Source organism: Cetorhinus maximus, chromosome 31, assembly GCF_964194155.1.
Source record: "Cetorhinus maximus chromosome 31, sCetMax3.hap1.1, whole genome shotgun sequence".
NCBI lineage: Eukaryota > Metazoa > Chordata > Chondrichthyes > Lamniformes > Cetorhinidae > Cetorhinus > Cetorhinus maximus.
Genome location: NC_135909.1, coordinates 9078002 through 9099495, shown reverse-complemented (window position 1 = coordinate 9099495; position 21494 = coordinate 9078002). Strand labels below are relative to the sequence as shown.

At 44.1% G+C, this 21494-nt stretch overlaps 1 non-coding gene across 1 annotated transcript; it reads right to left on the bottom strand.

Annotated features, from left to right (window-relative positions):
• Positions 1–578: 578 nt before the first annotated feature.
• trnam-cau (transfer RNA methionine (anticodon CAU)) lies at positions 579–650 on the bottom strand. Its single transcript has one exon. It is a non-coding gene; the product is annotated as a tRNA-Met (tRNA).
• Positions 651–21494: the final 20844 nt, after the last annotated feature.

Genomic DNA, 21494 nt, shown 5'->3' with positions numbered 1-21494 from the left:
GGAATGAAACTTCACGTTCTTGGTTCATGATGATTTGGGGGACAGAATTCCATGATTTGAGTCAGCGATTAAGAAGGAACCTGTCCAAGTATTGATTAACTGTGTCTTTGACGTGATGCTGTCTCCGCAATGCTGATACTCTCGATGGGACATGTCGAAGGCAGGACACTGTTGTCCAAATTAGCATGGTGAATTACTGCAGGGTGTCCGGTAGATTGGACATACTGCAGCTTATACGTATAAACTTCATTTTTATATTATTTCCATTTAAGGGAATAGCTTTTGCTCTTCAGGCAATCATAGCTTGTTAGAGAACAAGAGAAGGCCACTCGGACCATCATGCCTGTGTCAGCTCTTTGGGAGAAATGGGATGAGAGAAAATCTAGGCTTGTGTGTGTTTGCCGCATTTACAGCTTGTGTTCTTGTGTGATTAAAAAACATGACAGAGGTTTGTTGCAGACTGAAGTGGTTACAGGAAGCGAGAAGCTGCTTAAAATTCTTGTGTACGGTAAAGAAATATCAGATATATTTGTGGGGAGAGGCCAAATGTTTCTTTCTACTTTTAAAGAAAACGTAAATAGCAGAGAATGGTTTCGATCCATCGACCTCTGGGTTATGGGCCCAGCACGCTTCCGCTGCGCCACTCTGCTACCAGTTGATAATTTCCTGCTACGTTTTGTTGTGCTTCGGCGGCTCCCCTTGGCGACTCAATTCCACTTTGCAACATTCCCAAGAATGTAACAGACAGAGGACGACACAGAAGAGCAGTAAGAGACTGTCCGCACACACGACGATAGGAAGGCAAAGGAGCATGGAGTGAATCACCATTTATGTAACGACGTTCTCTCTTGCATAAATATGTCCCACATTCGTAAGGGATTTTCTGTTGCCTAAATTAGCTCCATGTGCATGTGTGCTCTTGTTGAAAGGTGTTGCGGTGTTTAAAGTGCTTTCCCGTTTTTATTAAATATCTTCCCTGCTGTGCAACTTTGCTGTCTGCTTGGAACTGTGTTCACTGCTGAGTGCGAATCCCACCACGACAGATGGTGGAACTTGAATTCAATAAAACATCTGGAATTAAAATAAAAACAAAAAGCTAAAAGCTACTGCGGATGCTGGAAATCCAAAACAAAAACAGAATTACCTGGAAAAACTCAGCAGGTCTGGCAGCATCGGCGTAGAAGAAATCAGTTCACGTTTCGAGCCTTCATGGCCCTTCGGCAGAACTGAAGCATAGTTAGAAGAAGGGATAAATATAAATTGGTTTAAGGTGGGGGGGGGGGAGTGGGGGATGGTGGTGGTGGGGGGAGAGAGAGACATTGAGGGTGTGGTGATTGTGGAGATGAGCAGATAATCAAAAGATGTCACAGACAAAAGGGTCAAAGAGGTGTTTTGTCTGAGAAAAGTGCTAATTAAGAATGGAAGACAGGATATTCAAAGTACAGCTCTAGTGGGGGTGGGGTGGAAAGGCTAACAAGGTTTTAGTTTTAGATTTAAAAATAATGGAAATAGGTGGGGAAAGAAGAATCTATATAAATTATTGAATCTTTCCCCACCTATTTCCATTATTTTTAAATCTAAAACTAAAACCTTGTTAGCCTTTCCACCCCACCCCCACTAGAGCTGTACTTTGAATATCCTGTCTTCCATTCTTAATTAGCACTTTTCTCAGACAAAACACCTCTTTGACCCTTTTGTCTGTGACATCTTTTGATTATCTGCTCTTCTCCGCCGATGCTGCCAGACCTGCTGAGTTTTTCCAGGTAATTCTGTTTTTGATCTGGAATTTAAATTCTAATGATGACCATGACACCATTGTCGATTGTCGTAAGTATCCATCTGGTTCATTAATGTCCGCTAGGGAAGGAAATCTGCCGTCCTTAACTTATCTGGCCTACATTTGACTCCAGACCCACAGCAATGTGTTTGAATCTTAAATGCCTTCGGAACAAGGGCAATTAAGGTTTGGCAATAAATGCTTGCCGAGCCAGCGATATCCACGTCCCATGGACAAATAGAAGAAAAGAACTCTGCTCTCTGCTGTAGAACTGTGCTCTCTGCTGCAGTTCTGTCCAGTCTGATGTGGAACTGTGCTCTCTGCTGTGGAACTGTTGAGAGATATTCTCTGTTGTGTAAAATACTTTCCTGTCGTGCAAATCTGTTCCAGGTAGTGTAAATACGATCCCCCTTGTACTTCTTTTCTTCTCCATTCTGTAAAATGTGACCTGATCAGAAGGTGTCCCCTGTTGTCCGAAGATATTACCTGTTGTTCTTTGAAGACGTTTTCTGTGGGTAAATATTTTCTTCCTGGTCTCATAATGTTCCCCAGTCGTGTTAAGATGCCTCGTGTTATGTTTAAAATTTCCCATTTCCTATGTGAAAATCGTGATATGCCACAACTGGTCAGTTGTCAAATCTAAATTGCATCAATTAGCCTCTGGTCGTGAATGTGACTGTGGGTACATATCATATCCATCAAACTCTGTTACTGTATGTGAGCGAGATTTGTTCTGTATCTGTCAGTCACAGGTAGTGCCTCTGAGTGTAGGATTCATTCTATAACTCAGTCCGTGGAACAGTTTGTGAGATAAAGGCAAAATACTGTGGATGCTAGAAATCTGAAACAAAAACAAAAAATGCTGCAAAAACTCAGCAGGCCTGACAGCATTTGCGTAGAGAAAGACAGGGTTAACGTTTCGAGTCCGTATGACTGTTCCTCAGAGCTGAATAAGAGTCATACGGACTCATAATGTTAACTCTGTCTCTCTCTCCACAGATGCTGTCTAGCCTACTAAGTCTTTCCAGTTTTTTTTTTTCGTTTTGTTTTTGGACAGTTTGTGAGAATGGGGTTTCTTCTTTATGGGTCAATGTCTGGTACTGTATGTGAGGGTGGGATTAATTCTGTATCAGTCAGTGGCACAAAACGTCAATTTGGGAATCATTCTGTACTTATAAATTCTCATTACTGTTATGGAAAATGGGATTAATTCTGTATCTGAATGTCTCTGGTATTCTATGTGGGCTTTGACAGCATTATTCAGCACTCAGTTTCCCATACTTTGTGGGAGTTTGGAATTAATTCTGTTTCAGTGAGTGGTATTGTGTGGAAAGTATGAATCATTCTATGTTGCTCAGTCCCCCATATCAATGGACTGGTCAGGTGCGCAGAAAAGTGGCAACTGGAATTCTACCTGGGGAAGTGTGAGGTGATGCACTTAGGGAGGTCAAACAAGGCAAAGAAAAACAAACTACACTGTTAATGGGAGAATGTTCAGAGTTGTAGAGGAGGTGATGGAGTTAAAGTGAATGTCCACAGATCCTTGAATTTACCAGTAAGGTGGTTCAGAGGGCATGTGGAATCATTTCCTTTATTAGCTGACTATAGAATATAAGAGCGGTGGGGGGGGGGGGGGGGGGGGGGGGAAATCGCCCTATCTCCATCAGAAGGGTCTCACTGTGCAGCTGCGGAAAGGCTCAGCCAACGGAAAACGGAAAATGCTCGGAGCATGCGCGGTGCGGCACCAGGAAGCTGAATGTGGGTGATCGTCGCCTCATTAACACCGACTCTCAGCGTCTCCGCCGCGGGGACGGGGAGCGGGTCGGCGCCGTGAAGCCGATGGTGCAGCGCCTCCCCCATCCTCACCGCCGCTTCCCGGATTCTCCCGTTTGCACCGAGTCTTTGATGCGGTAACAGAGAGGGTTGGGGAGGGTGATGCTGTTCATGTGGTTTACATGGATTTCCAAAAGGCATTTGATAAAGTCTCACACAACAGACTTGTCAACAAAGTTACAGCTCATGGAATAAAAGGGACAGAGCAACATGGATATGGAATTGGCTGAGTGACAGGAAACAGAGGGTAGTGGTGAATGGTTGTTTTTCAGACTGGAGGAAGGTTTAAAGCGGAGTTCCGCAGGGGTCGGTGTGAGGACCCCTGCTCTTCCTGATATAAATGAATGGCCTAGACCTCGGTGTACAGAGCATCATTTCAAAATTTGCAGGCTTGATGAAAGTTGTGAACAGTGAGGAAGATAGTGTTAAACTTCAACTGGATATAAGTGTAAAAACAGAAAATGCTGGAAAAACTCAGTTCTGACATCATAATCTGTGGAGTGAGAAACAGAGTTAACTTTTCAATTCTGTATGACCCTTCTTCAGAGCTAAAGATATAGACAGGATATAGGCAGGTTGGTGGAATGGGTAGACAAGTGGCAGTGGTAAAAGTTTAGGATCAGAATGCTTTGGGGCCAGCCCTGGGGAACATGCACACTCTGTGCCTGGGAAAGTCAATGCATTGGACACAGTGGTTTCTCGGGCACAGAATTGTGGGAGTTGCAGCCACCATGAGCAGATGTCAGTAAGTGTTTTATTACAGGCTGATTGTCAGTGACCTGAAATATTAATTCTGTTTCTCTCACCGCAGATGATGCCTACCTGCTGCATATTTGCAGAATTTCCTGTCTTTATTTAAGACTTCCAGCAGCCACATTATTTTGACAGTGAATTATTGCAGGTGTTGCTCACAAACCCAAGGCCAGAAACACAAACTGACAAATGAGGAGTCCTTTTGCATCAGGGTGGATGTTGGATATGGAAGTCGGTCTCTCGCTTTCTGTGAAGGTATGTTCTTGTTTGCTGACTTTCAACTGGAGTGTAGATGGAGGAGTAGTTGATGTGTTTAACCTTGAGTACTTTTGAGATCAGTAGAGCCTATCTATTTCTGATAAAAGGACACAAGCAAAAATCATTAGCTGTTTCCTGTACTGTAAGAGACTGACAGAAAGTAAATTCCACACTCTGATTTGGTGACAGAGAGTGACAGACTGAGTTAATTCCACCTAGAGTCATATACTGTAAGAGAGATTGACAGGTAGTTCATTCATAGAATCATAGAACGGTCACAGTCCAGGAGGTGGCCATTCAACCTGTCATGTCTGTGCTGGTTATATTCATCTTGTGCCACTTCACCACCTTTTCCTGTAGCTCTGCACATTTTTCCTTTTCAGTTAATCCAAATCTCTTTTGAATACATTGTTTGAACCTGCCTCCATCACACTACATAAGAACGTATGAAATAGGAGCAAGAGTTAGCCATTTGTCCACCCTAGCCTTCGATGCCATTCAATAAGATCATGGATTATCTGATTGTGGCCTTTGTTATTCACAATAAGAGGTTGTGGTGGAAGAATTAATCCAGGCTGGTCTTTTTGTTCAAGCTGCTTTATTTTCAAGACAGCTCCTCAGTGCTACAGACTTCCAAGTATCTTCCCCACAAAGTGTTTCAGCTGTATCTTTTCATTCTGTTTAGGTGGGATAATCAATGCCCACCACCTGTTTAACTAACAATAACAAGGCTTTTGTCATTCAAAAATCTGCCTAATTCAGCTTTGAATATATTCAATGACCCTGCATCCACTGCTGTCTGAGGTAGAGAATTTCAAAGATTAAAGATCCTTTGAGAGAAGAAATTCCTCCTCATCTTTGTCTTAAGAAGGAGACCCATCATTTTGAAACTGTGCCCCTCCTTGTTCTAAATTCCCCCATGAGGGGAAACATCCTCTCAGCATCTTTCCCCCTCAGAACATTTTAAGATCTAATAAGATTACCTCTCATTCTTCTAAACTTAAATGACTATTGGCCCAAACTGCTTAATGTTTCCTCAAGGGACAACCCCTCATCCCAGGAATAAGCCGAGTGAACCTTCTCTGAACTACTTTTTTTTTGGAAAAATATACTTTATTCATAAAATATCTGGAAGAACATTACAAAACATTTCCAAATGGCCATCACAAAAAGTGCAATCATATTCAACTTTTCCACATGGATCACGAGGCGCAATTAATACCATCAATGAACATTACGGTATTTTCAATATGGTCATCACAGTCAGTCAGACAGTGCAATGGTATTGGAGTTGTCGATATACAACATGTTGCACTCTGAAGTGCTTCAATATAATTGAGACACATGTAGCTTTCACTATATACATTCCTTGTGAGTCATACAACCGAGGGGTCTATACGATTCCCAGCCCCTCGGTGCACTATGGCAGAAAGGTCTTAGACAGTGACCTTTCCCAATTGCACCTTTGTGGCGGCTGCCTCAAGTTTTAGTGCGTCCCTCAGCACGTAGTCCTGGACCTTGGAATGTGCCAGTCTGCAACATTCAGTCGGGGGCAACTCTTTGCACTGGAAGATCAACAAGTTTCGGACAGACCAAAGGGCATCTTTTAGCAAGCTGATGATCCTCCAGCTGCAGTTGATGTTTGTCTCGGTGTGTGTCCCTGGAAACAGCCCATAGAGCACAGAGTCCTGTGTCACAGAACTGCTCGGGATGAACCTCGACAAAAACCGCTGCATCTCTCCCCAGACTTTCCACATAGGCACATTTCACAAGGAGGTGAACAATGGTCTCTTCCCCACTACAGCCAACTCAAGGGCAGCGTGCGGAGTGGGTGAGACTCCTGGTGTGTAGGAAGGATCTGATGGGGAGGGCCTTTCTCACCACCAGCCAAGTTACATCTTGGTGCTTTTTGGAAAGTTCTGGTGATGAGGCATTCTGCCAAATGACTTTGACAGTCTGCTCGGGGAAGCACCCGACAGGATCCACCATCTCCTTTTCCCGCAGGGCCTCTAGGACATTACGTGCTGACCACTGTCTGAAGGACTTGTGGTCAAAAGTATTTCTCTGCATAAATTCTTCCACAAGGGACAGGTGGTACGGCATGGTCCAACTACTTGGAGCGTTCCGCGGCAGCGTGGCCAGACCCATCCTTCACAACACCGGGGACAGGTAGAACCTCAGCACTTGGTGACACTTGGTGTTTGTGAACCGGGGGTCTATGTAAAGTTTGATGCAGCCACACACAAAGGTGGCCATCAGAATGAGGGTGATGCTGGGCATATGTCCCTCCTCCAACAAGATGACCAAAACTGTACACAGTGTTCGAGCTGTAGTCTCACCAATGCCCTGTACAGTTGCAGCAAGGCATCTCTGCTTTCATTCTCCATTGTCTTTGCAATAAAGACCAACAATCCATTTGCGTTCCTAATTACTTGCTCGAGCTACATGTTAACTTTTTGTGATTCTTGTCCAGGATGTGTCTGAACCACAGTATTTTGCAATCTCTTCACATTTATATAATGATCTGCTTTTCTATTTTTCCCACCAAAGTGGAAATCCTCACATTTTCTGACAGTATAGTCCACGTGCCACATTTTTCCCACTGACTTAACATATCTATATTGTTTTGTAGATTCTGTGTCCTCCTCACAACTTCCTTTCCCACCTATCTATGTATTGTCAGCAACTTTGTCTAGTCTGTCCTTTCATCTGAGTCATTAATATAGATTGTAAATAGCTGAGAACCCAGCACTGATCCCTGTGACACTCTGCTAGTTGCAGTTTGTTAACCTGAAAGTGACCCACTTCCATTGAGTAACAGAGACTGACAGACAGAGAGTTAATTACACACACGTTATGATAGATCGACAGAGAGTGAATTCCACACACTCAGAATAACTGTGATTGACAGAGTATTAATTCTGCACTCACACACAGTTACAGAGATTGACAGAATGTTGATGCCACACTGACACATAGTAACGGAGACAAAAAGATCTCGAGTTAATTCCACACTCTCACACAGTAACAGAGACCAACAGATACAGAAATAATTCCACACACACATAAAGTAACGGAGACTGATGGAGAGTTAATTGTGCACTCACATACAGTAACAGAGATGGAGGGAGAGTTAATTCCACACTCGAATGCACTAATAGAGGCTGACACATACAGAATTAATTCCACACTCAGACAGACTAATGGTCAATGACAGGTCGAAAGTTACTGTATTTCCGCCCTGAAACACAGTAACAGAGATTGACGGATAGAGAGTTAATCATGCACTCATGTACAGATGACAGATACTGGGGATTAGTTAATTCCACATTCGCATACAGTAGGAGAGATGGATAGATATAAAGTTAATTCAACTCACTCGTACAATAACAGTTACCTGGTTCACACTTGAAGAATTCATCTGACGTGCGTCACACGTCCTCTTCATTGTTTCATGATATTTTCTATCTTCCTCATCATCCAAGGAGCCCTGGCTTTGGTTCCTCCCCATTTCCCTCTTATTGGAATGTACCTACTCTGTTTCTGAAATATCTCCTCCTGAAAGATCACCCATTGTTCTGTTACAGTTTTTCCTGTCAGACTCTGGTTCCATTTTACCCTGGCTAAATCCCCTCTTCTCTCATTGAAATTCGCTCCCTTCCAATCACTCTTACCCAAGGGTTCACCCACAGACACTTGGTTCACGTGGCCAACCTTGGCCCACCTCATTCCCCAGCACCAGATGCAGCAATGCCTCCTTCCTAACTGGACTGAGAACATTCTGGTCGAGGAAGTTCTCCTAAACACATTTCATCAATCTCCAGACATCACCACTCTATAGTTCTTATTACTCTTAAAAATAAGGGATCGCCCATTTAAGACAGAGATGAGGATTTTTTTTTTCCCAATCGGAAGCTATTGTGTCTTTGAAACTCTCTTCCTCAAGAAGCAGAGACTTTGAATATTTTTCAGGCAGAGATAGATTCTTGATAATCAAGGGGGTCAAAGCTTATCAGGGATAGGCACGGATGTGGAGTTGAGGTTACAATCAGATCAGCCATGATCTTATTGAATGGTGGAGCAGGCTCGAGGGGAGGAGTGGCCCTACTCCTCCTAATTTATATCTTCCTATGTTCTTATACATCTGTGATTTCCCTGCAGATGTGCTCCTCTATCTCCCTCTCTCTCACCTTTTTGGAGGCCAATTGAATATCCCCGTGAGTGTGATCATCCTCTTATTATTCCTCAGCCCCAATAAATGAATTCTGCCTTTGTCCTTTTGAGGATATTGTCTCTTACCAAGATTACAATGACTTCCTTAATTTGTACTGCCATCCTACCTCCCTTTTCCCTTCTCTATCTTTTCTGAACACTTTGCATCATTGAAAATTAAGCACCCAGTCCTCACAATTTTTAAACCACGTTTCCGTCATTGCCACGACTTCATATTCCCACACGGCTATTTGTGCTTCTAGCTCATCAACATTATTCACCACACTTTATGCGATAACACACATGTCCTTGTATCTCTCTTGGATTCCTTCTTCATCTACTCCTATCTTGTATGTTCCCACTTCTTCCACAGTTATTCCTCAGTTCTGCTTCTATATCCTGATGCTCACCCCGTGCCTATTTAGTTCAAACCCTCCCGAATCACACAAGTGACCCTCCCCATGAGGAAATTGGTCCCAGTCCTATTAAGGTGCAACCTGTTCCTTTTGATTAGGTGTTTCCCGCCCCAGAACTGGTCCCAATGTCCCAAGAATCTGAATCCCTCCCTCCTACACCAGCCTCAAACCACATATTGATGTTCCCTATCTTCACATTTCTACTCTCACTAGCACGTGGCACTGGCAGTAATCCCGAGATTACTCCCTTCGAGGTCCCACTTTTTAACTACCTCCCTAGCTGCTGGAATTCTGACTGAGGGACCTCAATACCTGTCCTCCCTGTGTCATTGATACTGACGTGTACCACAACCTCTGGCTCACTCCCTTCCCCCTGCAGAATATTCTGTACCCTCCCCGTGATGTCCTTTACCCTGGCACCAAGGAGACAACACACCATGTGGGACTCTCAATGACGGTGACAGAAATGCCTGTCTGTCCCCCTGACTATGAAATCTCCAATAATGACTGCATTTCTGCTCTTTGCTGTTCCCTCCTGTGCAGTTTCTTGCCCATTGATGCCATGGTCTGGACTGCACTCCTTCAGGGTGTCACCATTCCCAGCAGTCTCCAATGCTGAGTACCGGTTTGACAGTAGCACACACCCTGAACACTCCTGCATTTCCTGCCTCTTCCTACTCTTCCGGATGACCACCCATCTACTATCCTGACCTCTCTCTCTCTCCCATTGAGGTGTTCCGCTCCTGGAATGGACGATCCAGCGATCTCTCATCCTCCCTGATGCTCCACAGTGACTCCAGCTGCCCGTCAAGGTCGGAAATCCTGAGCTCGAGCTCAAGCTGCTGGAGACACTTCCTGCACATGTGGCCCCCAAGACACATGAAGTGTCCTGAGGTTCCCACATGGGGCAGGAACTGCAAACAACAGGTCTCAGCTGCCCATTCATGATCGAAAACAAACCTCTATTCCGTCTTTTAGAAACCAGTTTGTACCTTGTTTAAATTGTTATTTATATTAAATACCTCATGACCTGTTCTGCACTAATATTCTTATAATTGCCCTGATCGAAATGTTTAATTTTCCTACTCCTTGTTTAATCAGTGCCTCATGTTGAGAAATCTGCACAAACCAACCAGCTCCCTTCTTTCCCCTGATATCATGCTTTGACTATTTATTATAAACATGGCCGGTTTGCTCCAACCCCTCCCTCACAGCTCTTTATCCTCCCCACCGCTCTCACTCTTCTCTCCTTCTCTCTCTCACTGCTGCTCTCGGGCTGCTCTGCCACTGCTCTTCATCCACCCTCCAGTCTCACTCAGCTCTCACTCTCACTCACTCTCAGCTCCTCCACAGTTCCAAGTTTCTGACTGTTTAGGAAATTCTCTGATCTTTCTCTGCTCCAAGATGGATGACCTCACACTTCCCCATGTTGAGCACCATCGGCCACAGTTTTGTTCACTCACTGAATCTGTCAATGAGCCTTTGAAACTTGCTGCTCCTGCCTACACTACAAACCATGTCACCTAACCTATTGCCATCAGCAAACTTGGATATAGGCTGGAAGTATTTGAAATGTAAGAGCTCTGGGAATGCAAACACAACAGCCAGCTGACGTGACAGAGAATCAGTTCAGTATCAATCTCTCCACGCTGAAAAACAGCCATTCACCACTACTTTCTCCTTTCTGTCCCTTATTCAATTTTGCATCCATGTTGCACCTGCCCCTTTAGTCCCATCTGCTTGAATTTTACTAACAAGTCTATTTCAAACCGCTTTGGAAATCCTGACAAACACCATCAACCTCACTACCCTGGGCAATGTTCTTTGAAACTTCATCAAAGAACTTCATTAAGTAATTGCCATGGTTTTCTGTTAACCAATCTGTGCTGGTTGTCATTTATCAATCCATGTTCAACAAAGTGACAATGAATTTTGTCCTGGATTATTGTGTCTCAATGTTTCCCCACCACCAGCATTAGACTAACTGGTCTGTTGTTCCTAACTTTATCCCTCTCCATTATAAACATGGATGTAACATTAACAACCTGCAGTTCTCCGGCTTCACTCCCATATCCAAGGAGGTTTGAAAGATTGTGGCTCGAGCTTCCTCTATTTTCCCCCTTCCTTCCCTCAGGAATCCAGGATGTATCCCATCCAGGTTATGTGGCGTTTCTACTATGAACACTGCCAACCTTGTGCTGGCCTCCTCTTTATCTATTTTCATCCTATCCAATTTCTCCACCAGCTCCTCCTTTACTGTGAGATTAGCAGCATCCGCTTGTTTCGTGGTGACAGATGAACTGTTCTCATTTAGTACCTCAGCCCTCTGCCGCCACAGGATCTCCTAATCAGCTGACCTTTTCAGTAACTGTCTATACATTGGTAAAAGACTTCTGTTTTTGGTTAGGTTACCTTCTAATCTTTTCTCATACACTCTCTTGGCTGACCTAATTTCCTTTTTCAGCTCTCCTCTGTGCTTTCTATATTCTGCTTGGTTCTCCAATGTATTATGAATCTGACAATTATCATCATGCTTCTTTGCAGTTCCCACAGAGCACAGGATGTGTAGGCAACAGCTCTCAGCTGTCCCAACAATTCACTGAAATGAGCCATTTAATTAAAGTCCTTGTTATTTAGAATGTTCCTCTCTTTCTCTCTTCTACTTTTGCTGTTGTCTCTCGGCTTCAATTGCACATCAGCTCCTTCCCCGTCTGCACCTAATCCCCACTCTCCACAAAATCCACATTTTAAACTCTTCACTCTGCAATTCACTCTCTCTGTGTTTGAGCTTGCAGGTCACTCTGGGACTTTTTGTAAAATAATTGTTCTACTTTATTTATTCGAAAACAGTTTGTTTTTAAATTATCAATTCATTTGCACTGTAATTCTAGTTCATCGGAATTCAATGTTTCAATAAATTGGAACTCAAGAAAATCTAGAGATGACTTACTTGTTCTGCAATGACGTGTCTATTCCACTTAGTTCATTAAACCCTGTTCTAAACAGAAAGCTTAATCCAGATAATATCTCGACCTGATGAACTGATGATGCACAGAACTCTCAGCTTTTGACAGGAGTTATTCCACTTTTGATTTTAACTTGTTCGCTGGTGTCGATTTACTTGGATTCTTCACCTGATTTCTCTGCTGTCCAATGAAGTTCTCTCAGCAGAGTTCTCAATAATAATTTGATTTTTCCTCACAGGATTTCAATCTTGATGGTTTTTGAACTGTTTTATTAAAGGATTTAGATTTGTAATTAGCTCTAGCTCCCTAGCTCTCCTCATGATCAGACAGGAAGTTTAACTGTTGCATTTTCAAGCAGCTGACAGCTTGATTTGAAAAGTCATTGTGACAGGATTTTGGGTTTGAATCCAGTCACAAATCTGGTTGTGATGCATTGTGGCTCCAGCTGTCATGTGACCTGCCAGGGGATGACATCATAATTGCCCCAGTCATGTAGCTGTTGATTGGTCGATTTCTTAAACACTTTCACTGGGACTGACCTGGTCGCAGTCGCCTTTGGAACACAAAGGTGTTTTTTTTCAAATCCCACACTGGAATTTGTGTGTAACAAAGAAGACTGCTACTCTAGTACAGCACTGAGGGAGGGCTCCACTATTCGAGGTGCAATCCTTCAGAAGACCCATTAAAACGAAGCTCCCTCCAGCCTCTCCTTTTGTTGTAAGTGATTCCATGGTGCTCTGCCGAAGACACGAGCAGTGGCGTTATTCTCCTCCTCCCCGCCTGCGCAGTCGCTGATATTTATGTCTCAATCAACAGCCCAAAATATGGTCACATTGGCGCTTTTGGAGGTTTCCTATGTGCAAATTAGCTGCCTCTTTCTGACAGAAAATGTCTGTTCCTTTTCCCTGAATGAGTTTCGGTTTTGCACAAATAAAACATGAAATTTGACTGAAAACTCAACTCAGGTGGGACTCAAAATCACAACCAGTGCATTAGTAATAAAGGATAGAGGGTTTAATTGATCAGAGTGTGTGATGGACTAATGCTTTCTGTATTTAGTGCCGATTTCATTAAGATAATATAAGAGAGAGTGAAACAACTGGATTTTAATTCCACTTCTATGGCTACTATTCCCAAAAACACCATGGAATTGGGTCAACAGGCAGACGTTCCTGCATTAAAATACCCAAATACTGATCAAAGGATTCACAGGTGGCAAAATCTGGGAAATGCAGCTTGGATAGGATACTGCAACATTTACTGGGAGCTGCGCTGTGTGTAGGATTCTAGTTCTGAACTGGAGATTTTCAATATTGAGAGAATAATGGCATCAACAAATTTCGACAGGGATGCACCTCGTTTCAGTTCTCTCCAACAACTATTGAGGACAGAACCAGAGTTAACCCTAGAATCATAACCCACATCAATGATTGAGAATGATTAAATTAACCTCACATTCACATAGAAAATTGGACAGGGTGAACTACTGAACAAATCCAACATGTTACCAGGCACTGACAAACTGCACAATACACACACACAGCACCAGAGTCTGACAGATACAGAATGAAGCCCATTACTCACAGCACCAGTGACTGACCAGTACAGAATAAATCACCCACTCACTACAGTAACGGAGACAGACAAATGCAGAATGAATCCCACGTCACACACAGTACAGCTGACCAGTAGATACCAAATACACCTGAGACTGTTTGACATTCAGAAGTTGAGAATGAATCAGACTTTCACACAGTGCCAAACACTGAGACACAGAGGAATCATAAGCACACGTTCAGAATCAAAGTCTGATAGAGACATAATGAATCCCACAGTCATTAATGAAAATGACAATAGCAGAAGATGGTTTCAATCCATCGAGCTGTGGGTTATGGGCCCAGCACGCTTCCGCTGAGCCACTCTGCTAGATGGCGAGGTAGTGCCACAGTGTTATTGTCACTGGACGAGTATTCTAGAGACCCAGGGGACCCAGTTTCGAATCCCACCATGGCAGATTGTGAAATTTGAAATCAAAACTCTGATTGTCGATTGTCGTCAAAAACCATGCAAAACCTGCCTCTTTTACATGATCCCACTGGTAACTCCAGGCCCCTGACCCGCAGTAATGTGGTTGTCTCTTAAATACCCTCTGAACAAGGGAAATTAGGGATGGACAAAGTTGTGCACAGCATCAGGGATTGAGTGTTACAAAATGTATCGAAAACTCGCACAGATTACCAGAGCCTGACAGACAAAATGAATCCCACTCTCACATACAGCATCACAGACTAACAGATGCAAAATATGTTTCAAAGATTCCCAGATATTGAGAATGACTCTCACATTCCTGTTCAACACTTGAAACTGACAGATACAGACTGAATTCCACACTCACATTGAGCAGCAGATGTTGGAATGTCCAAAATTAATCCCACCTTCAGACACAGAACCAGGCTCCGACAGTGAATGAGAAGTGCACAATCAGATAGTACCACAGACTGAATGATCTAGAATCGACACCAGATTGATTTACAGTGCCAGAGACTGACAAACACAGGATGAATCTCATTTACGGACATTTACAGGGACTAACAGGTATAGAATCAATCCAACACTCTCATATTGTGGTCTAGAATGACACATACAGCATTTATCCCAAACTGGTATATCATAGAAACAAGGATCAAGTGTAGGCCATTTGGCCCTTTGAGCCTGCTCCACCATTCAATATGATCATGGCTGATCCTCTATCTCATCGCCATATTCCCTCTTTCTCTCCATACCCCTTGATGCCCCAAATATCCAAAAATGTACCAATTTCTTTCTTGAATATACTCTGTGACCCGGCCTCCACAGCTTTCTGTGGTAGAGAATTCCACAGGCTGACCACCCTCTCAGTGAAGACGAGACCATGAAGCAGCACTGAAACATTGTTATGGGGTATGTGGAACATTCCTTGTTCCAGTCCGAATCAGGCCCCCTCCCGCAACTCTTTCTTCAGTACACCGATGACCATTTCGGTGCTGCTTCATGTTCTCACCTGGACCTGGAAAAAATTATCAATTTTTCTTCCAATTTCCATCCCTCCATCACCTTCATGGTCCATCTCTGACACTTCCCTTCCTTGACCTCTCTGTCTCATTTTCTGGTGATAGACTGTACATCAATATTCGATACAATCCACTGGTTCTTCCTTATCTTTTCTCCAAAAACTTCAGTAGATTAGTTAAGCATGATTTCCCTTCCATAAACCCATGCTGACTTTGTCTAATCCTATTAATGCTTTCCAAGTGTTACCATGTTACCATGTCTTTTATAATAGACTCTAGAATTTTCCCCACTACTGATGTTAGGCTAACTGGCCTGTAGTTCTGTTTTTTCTCTCCCTCCTTGTTTAAATAGCGGGGTTACAATTGCCACCCTCCAATCTGTAGGAATTGCTCCCGAGTCGAGAGATTTTCGATGATGACCACCAATGCATCCAATATTTCCAGGGCCACTTCCTTTAGTAGTCTGGGATGTAGATCATCAAGTCCTGGGGATTTCTCAGCCTTTAACCCCATTAATTTCTTGACCACAATTTTTAACTAATACTAGTTTTCTTCAATTCCTCCCTCTTGCTAGACCCTTGGTTCCCTAACATTTCTGGAAAATTATTTGTGTCCTCTTTTGTGAAGACAGAACTAAAATATGTGTTCAATTCTCCTGCCATTTCTTTGTTCCCCATTATAATTTCCCCCGTTTCTGACTGTAAGGGACTTACATTTGTCTTTGCTAATCTTTTTCTCTTCACATATTTATAGAAGCCTTTATAGTCAGTTTTTATGTCCCTTGTAAGTTTCATCTCATATTCCATTTTCCCCTTCTTGTCAAATCTTTTTGTCCACTTTTGCTGAATCCTAAACTGCTCCAAATCTTCAGGCTTGCTCTCGTTTCTGGCAATTTAATTTGTCTTCTCATTGGATCTAATATTATCCCAAATTTCTTTTGTAAGCCATGGTTGGGCCACCTTTCCTGTTTTATTTTTGTGCCAGACAGGAATGAATAATTGTTGTAATTCATGCATTGCCTATCCACTGCTCAACCATTTCAGTACAGTTCCCCAGTCCATCATTGCCAACTCACGCCTTAGACCCTCGTAGCTCCTTTTATTTAGGTTCAGGACCTTCGTTTTGAATTCAACTTCTTCACTATCCATCCTAATGAACAATTCCATCATTTTATGGTCACTCTTCCCCAAGGGAGTTAATTATTTCTTATTGCATGGCACCCAGTCTATGATCGCCTGCTCTCTAGTTGGTTCCTCAATGTCTTGGTCCATAAAACCATCACGTACACACTACAGGAAATCCTCCTCCACAGCATTATTGCTGTGTGGTTTGTCCAATCTGTATGTAGATTAAAGTCACCCACATTACAGTTGTATCCTTATTGCATGCATCTCTAATTTCCTGCTTAATGCCTTCCCTTACATCTCCATTACTGTTTGGAGGTCTATAGACAACCCTCATCAACGTTTTCTGCCCCTTGGTGTTTCTTATCTCCAGCCAAACAGATTCCACATCATGATTTTCCAAGCCAATATCCTTCCTCACTATTTCACTGATTTCCTCCATTACTAACAGTTCCACCCCACCTCCTTTCCCTATTGGTCTGCCCTTCCTAAATATTCAATACCCCTGGATGTTCAGTTTGCATCCTTGATCACCCTGTAGACATGTCTTCATAATTGCAACTATATCATAACCGTTTATAAATATTTGCACCGTTAATTCATCTGCCTTATTGCAAATGTTCTACACATTAAAATATAATGCCTTTCAACTTTTCTTTAACTTTGTAACCACCTTCGCTTTATTTTGCACTCTGACCCCATTTGTTTTTCACTCTTTTTTTCTGCCTTTCACTTTTGCTCCTTACTTTTCTGCCTTGTGTTTCTATCCTTGTTTCCCCCTCCTCTGTCTCCCTACTCAGGTTCCCATCCCCCTGCCATTCTAGTTTAAACCCTCCCCAACCGCACTAGCAAACACTTTCCTCCACCACCACCACCCCACAGCCAACCCCTCCACTCCCACCAAACCCCCACCCCCAACCCCTCCACCACCAAGGACATTGGTTTCGGTCCTGCCCAGATGCAACCTGTCCTGTTTGTACTGGTCCCACTTTCCCCAGAACTGGTCCCAATGTCCCAGGAATCTGAATCCCTCCCCCCAACACCATTTCTTCAGCCATGTATCTATCTGATATATCCTGTTGTTTCTACTCTCGCTAGCACGTGGTACTGGTAATAATCCTGAGATTACTATCTTTGATGTCCTACTTTTTAGTTCACATCCTAACTCCCTATATTCAGCTTGTAGGAGCTCATTGTTTTATTTTTTACCTATGTTGTTGGTACCAATATGCACCAAGACCACTGGCTGTTCACACTGCTTTCCGCCCCCCTTCACAATTCCCTGCCGCTCTCTGGGACATCCTTGACCGTGACACCAGGGAGGCAACATACCATCCTGGAGTCTATTTTGTGGGCCACAGAAAGGCCTGTCTGTTCCCTTTACTATTGAATCCCCTATCACTATAGCCCGGCCACTCTTCTTCCTCCACTCTTTTGCAGCAGAGCCACCCGTGATGCCATGGACTTCTGCTGCTTTCCCCTGAGACGTTGCCTCCCCCAGCAGTATCCATAACGGTATATATGTTAGAGAGGGGGACGGCCACAGGGGACTCCTGTACTACTTGCCTCTCTCTACTCTGCCTGGTGGTCACCCATTCCCTTTCTGCCTGTTCAGTCTTTACCTGCAGTGTGACCGCCTCACTGAATGTGCTGTCCCCGATAGCATCACAGATGCTCCAAGGTGAATCCACCCGCAGCTCCAGCTCCGAAATGCAGTTAGCCAGTATCTGCAGCTGGACGCACTTCCTGCACACATGCTCACCAGGGTCACTGGAAGTGTCCATGAATTCCCACATAGCACAGGAGGAGCATATCGCGGGTGTGAGCTCTGCTGCCATGAGTTCCCTTTAAATTAAAGTTGTTAGTTACTCCCTTTTAAAGAATACTAATTACACTAGGGTCCTTATTCCACTCCAACCTCTCCTACTACAGTCCAAAGTCCTCACGTTATTTTGTTTAAACTAATGGACTGCAGCAGTTTAATTAATAGAATAAGTAGAAGTACTTACCTGACTTACTTACTGCGTCATATTTTGAATAGTGATGTCACTTTGAACTCCACCGCCTGGAGGCCCTGAGGGTCCGCCTCTCCTCTCCGGACTTGGCGTCTGTCAGAGGAAGAGAATGAAAACCCCACTCACTCACATGCACCGCTAACTGACAGATGCACAATGAGTCTCAAACACTATCACAGTCAGATACAGAATGACAGCAACAATCACTTTCAGTCCCAGAGACTGACAAGCACAGAATGAATCCCAGACTCTCTCACTGTAGCACGGCCTTACAAACAGTGAATGAATCTCAAACTCATTCACAGTATCAGAGTGAGTAAATCCCAAACTCGCACACATTATCAGGGGCTCTATGTTACAGATGGCATCCCGCTTTCCCGTGTAGTCTCTCTCTGTGGAGAACGGATCCTCGCACAACAATCAGGCGACATTCCCCGATGTATAGTAAAACACTGAGGAACTGGGGCTGGAGAGAGTCTTTGTAAAATGTATTTCCTGACTAAAGTAAATGGGCACGAGTTGGGAGGAGGAGTGAGGGCGAGAAAGCACAATCTGATTGGCCTGTTTCCATATCCAATCCTGAAATTATATACTTAGAGGCTGGTTTAGCCTTTAAACTGTCCATTCAGAGTCATCTTTTCCCAATCCTTCATTAGCATAGATCTGGGAGACTAGTCTATTTATTCGGCGCTCGGAAGAGGTTTGGTTTATTTCTGTGTCTGAAACTGAAGATGGTTGATGAGAAGAAACCAGCTCCCAAGAAGGGAGCCAAGAAAGCCTTAAAGAAACCGGTAGCAAAGGGCGGCAAGAAGCGGCGAAAGTCGAGGAAGGAGAGTTACTCCTGACCATTTTCTGAACAGATTCACCAGTCAGAGTTACAAGGACTATTAATACAATCTGCTCGACAATCCGCCTTTTTAGACTCTGAGGAACCGCCCCGAACAGTAATTGGCTGCAGCCTTACGCCCAGGCAGTTGCGTCCAAAATCGAACCAATGAATTAATCCCTGGCAACTCAGGTCCTCATTGGTCGAGTTGTTTTTAATTGCCCATTTAAAAATTCCGCCTTTTTTTGCAGCCGTTTACCGTCTCGACAATAAACTTCGTTCTTCCCTTTTTTGAAAATTATAAATACCATTTTTCACTATCACTCACTATTTCCTAACCCCAATGAAATTCCAGTTCATGTAACCTGTCCCGGCAATTTGTAAACCCCGCATCATCCTGGTGAATCTGCTCATTTTTGGACAGAAACACCAGTCTGTTGTTTGAACTGTGTAAAGTCAGTGCTGATTTTCCCAGGCAATAACTGAGTTGTTAATATAATAATAATTGAGCATTGCTCCATACAGCACAACCAACCTTTAAAATCGCCGCTCGCTTAGAGGGCTGGAATGGGTAATAAAATAGAAACGGTGCTGGGGGCATCAGACCCCTTCCCATTGCCCTCATTCTGGGCTGTTCATTCCGATAAAGAGCGGGAACGGGAGCGGCTCGAAGCTCCCCCTGTTCCCGGTCTGAGTCTTGATGGACATCCGTGCGAATATTGGGATTAGGAGCAGGAGGAGGCCGCTCAGCCCATTGAGCCTGTTCCGCCAATCAGTGAGATCATGGCTGATCTGATTGTAACCTCAACTCCACTCACGGATTGAACGGCTGATATCAGAGGAACCGCCGGATCCTGTCATTACTATCCGACTCATTATTCATCCAGAACAAAACCTTTCGACAATATGAAGCAGTGATGAGACTTTTCAGTGTCAGTGCAGAATGTGCCATCCGGGTAAATAAACAACGGGCAACCTGAGATTGTCAGTACATTCCCCGTCAGAACAAACCAGGCACTAACATTCCCGATCACAGCCCATCCCAGCTCCCGTTCCCAGGTCTCTGCTCTCTGTGAGGTGGTGGGTGGCTCTTAAAAGAGCCTTTGTTGTGTGTTCGGTAGAAAGGGTCGAGTTGTTCAGCCGCCGAATCCATAGAGAGTGCGGCCCTGGCGTTTCAGAGCGTACACCACATCCATGGCAGTGACCGTCTTGCGCTTGGCGTGTTCAGTGTAGGTGACCGCATCCCTGATCACATTCTCCAGGAAAACCTTCAGCACCCCGCGAGTCTCCTCATAGATCAAACCCGAGATCCGCTTGACACCGCCACGGCGAGCCAGGCGGCGGATTGCTGGTTTGGTGATGCCCTGGATATTATCACGAAGCACTTTGCGGTGCCGCTTTGCTCCGCCTTTCCCCAGTCCTTTGCCTCCTTTCCCTCTGCCAGACATGATGATTCTTCACTCAGATCGCTGCAGAATATGAGAGACGAGCTCCTGCACGTTCCTCTTTTATACAGCCCGCCCCGACCTAACTGAGAAACGGGCAGAGAGTGAGAGGCGGGACGGGGAGGAGACTGAGTGACAGACAGAACAGAGGAACGTCTTTGATAATCCAGCTCCGCCCCCTGCCCGCTCGAAACGACATTTTTTTTAAATTATCGACAATGGAAGTTAACACAGCGCTCGGCACAAAACTTATAGATTGGAGCTTCATGTTCAACGGTTCTAGAAACCCGCAGCTTTTAAATACAGAGCGTTACAAAGAAAATTCAGTACTACTCCCGCCCATGTACATACACTATATGCTGTCAAATCCTTCTGTTTCCACTTCACTCCCAGCTTCTGTTCTATCCCCACACACCTCCCCTCCAGACGGGTTGAGCAGTTTACCGACACCTCACTCCAGCTGAATTAGACAAACTCATGTATTGGGCTTTGAGTTGTAACGCGGGGTTTCTCCGCCCGGGTAACTGTCTTACACACTCTCACCCTGAATCTGTGAAAAGGAAACGAGCAGAAACTGACAGAGCAGCTGAACAAATCCCCAGTTACAATGGGGCATGGACACCGCTCTGTTTTATTACAGAGTGGGGGAGGGGATGGGTATAGTGCATGTCAGTGAGATACCGGGAATTATCAATTTAATATAAATCATTTCAGTGTGAAACCTGCTCCCAGCGCCGGGACAGGGACATTTGATTCGGGGATCAGCTCTTTCCTGAGAGACGTGGGCGGCTCTGAGAAGAGCCTTTGTGTTCAGAGGTT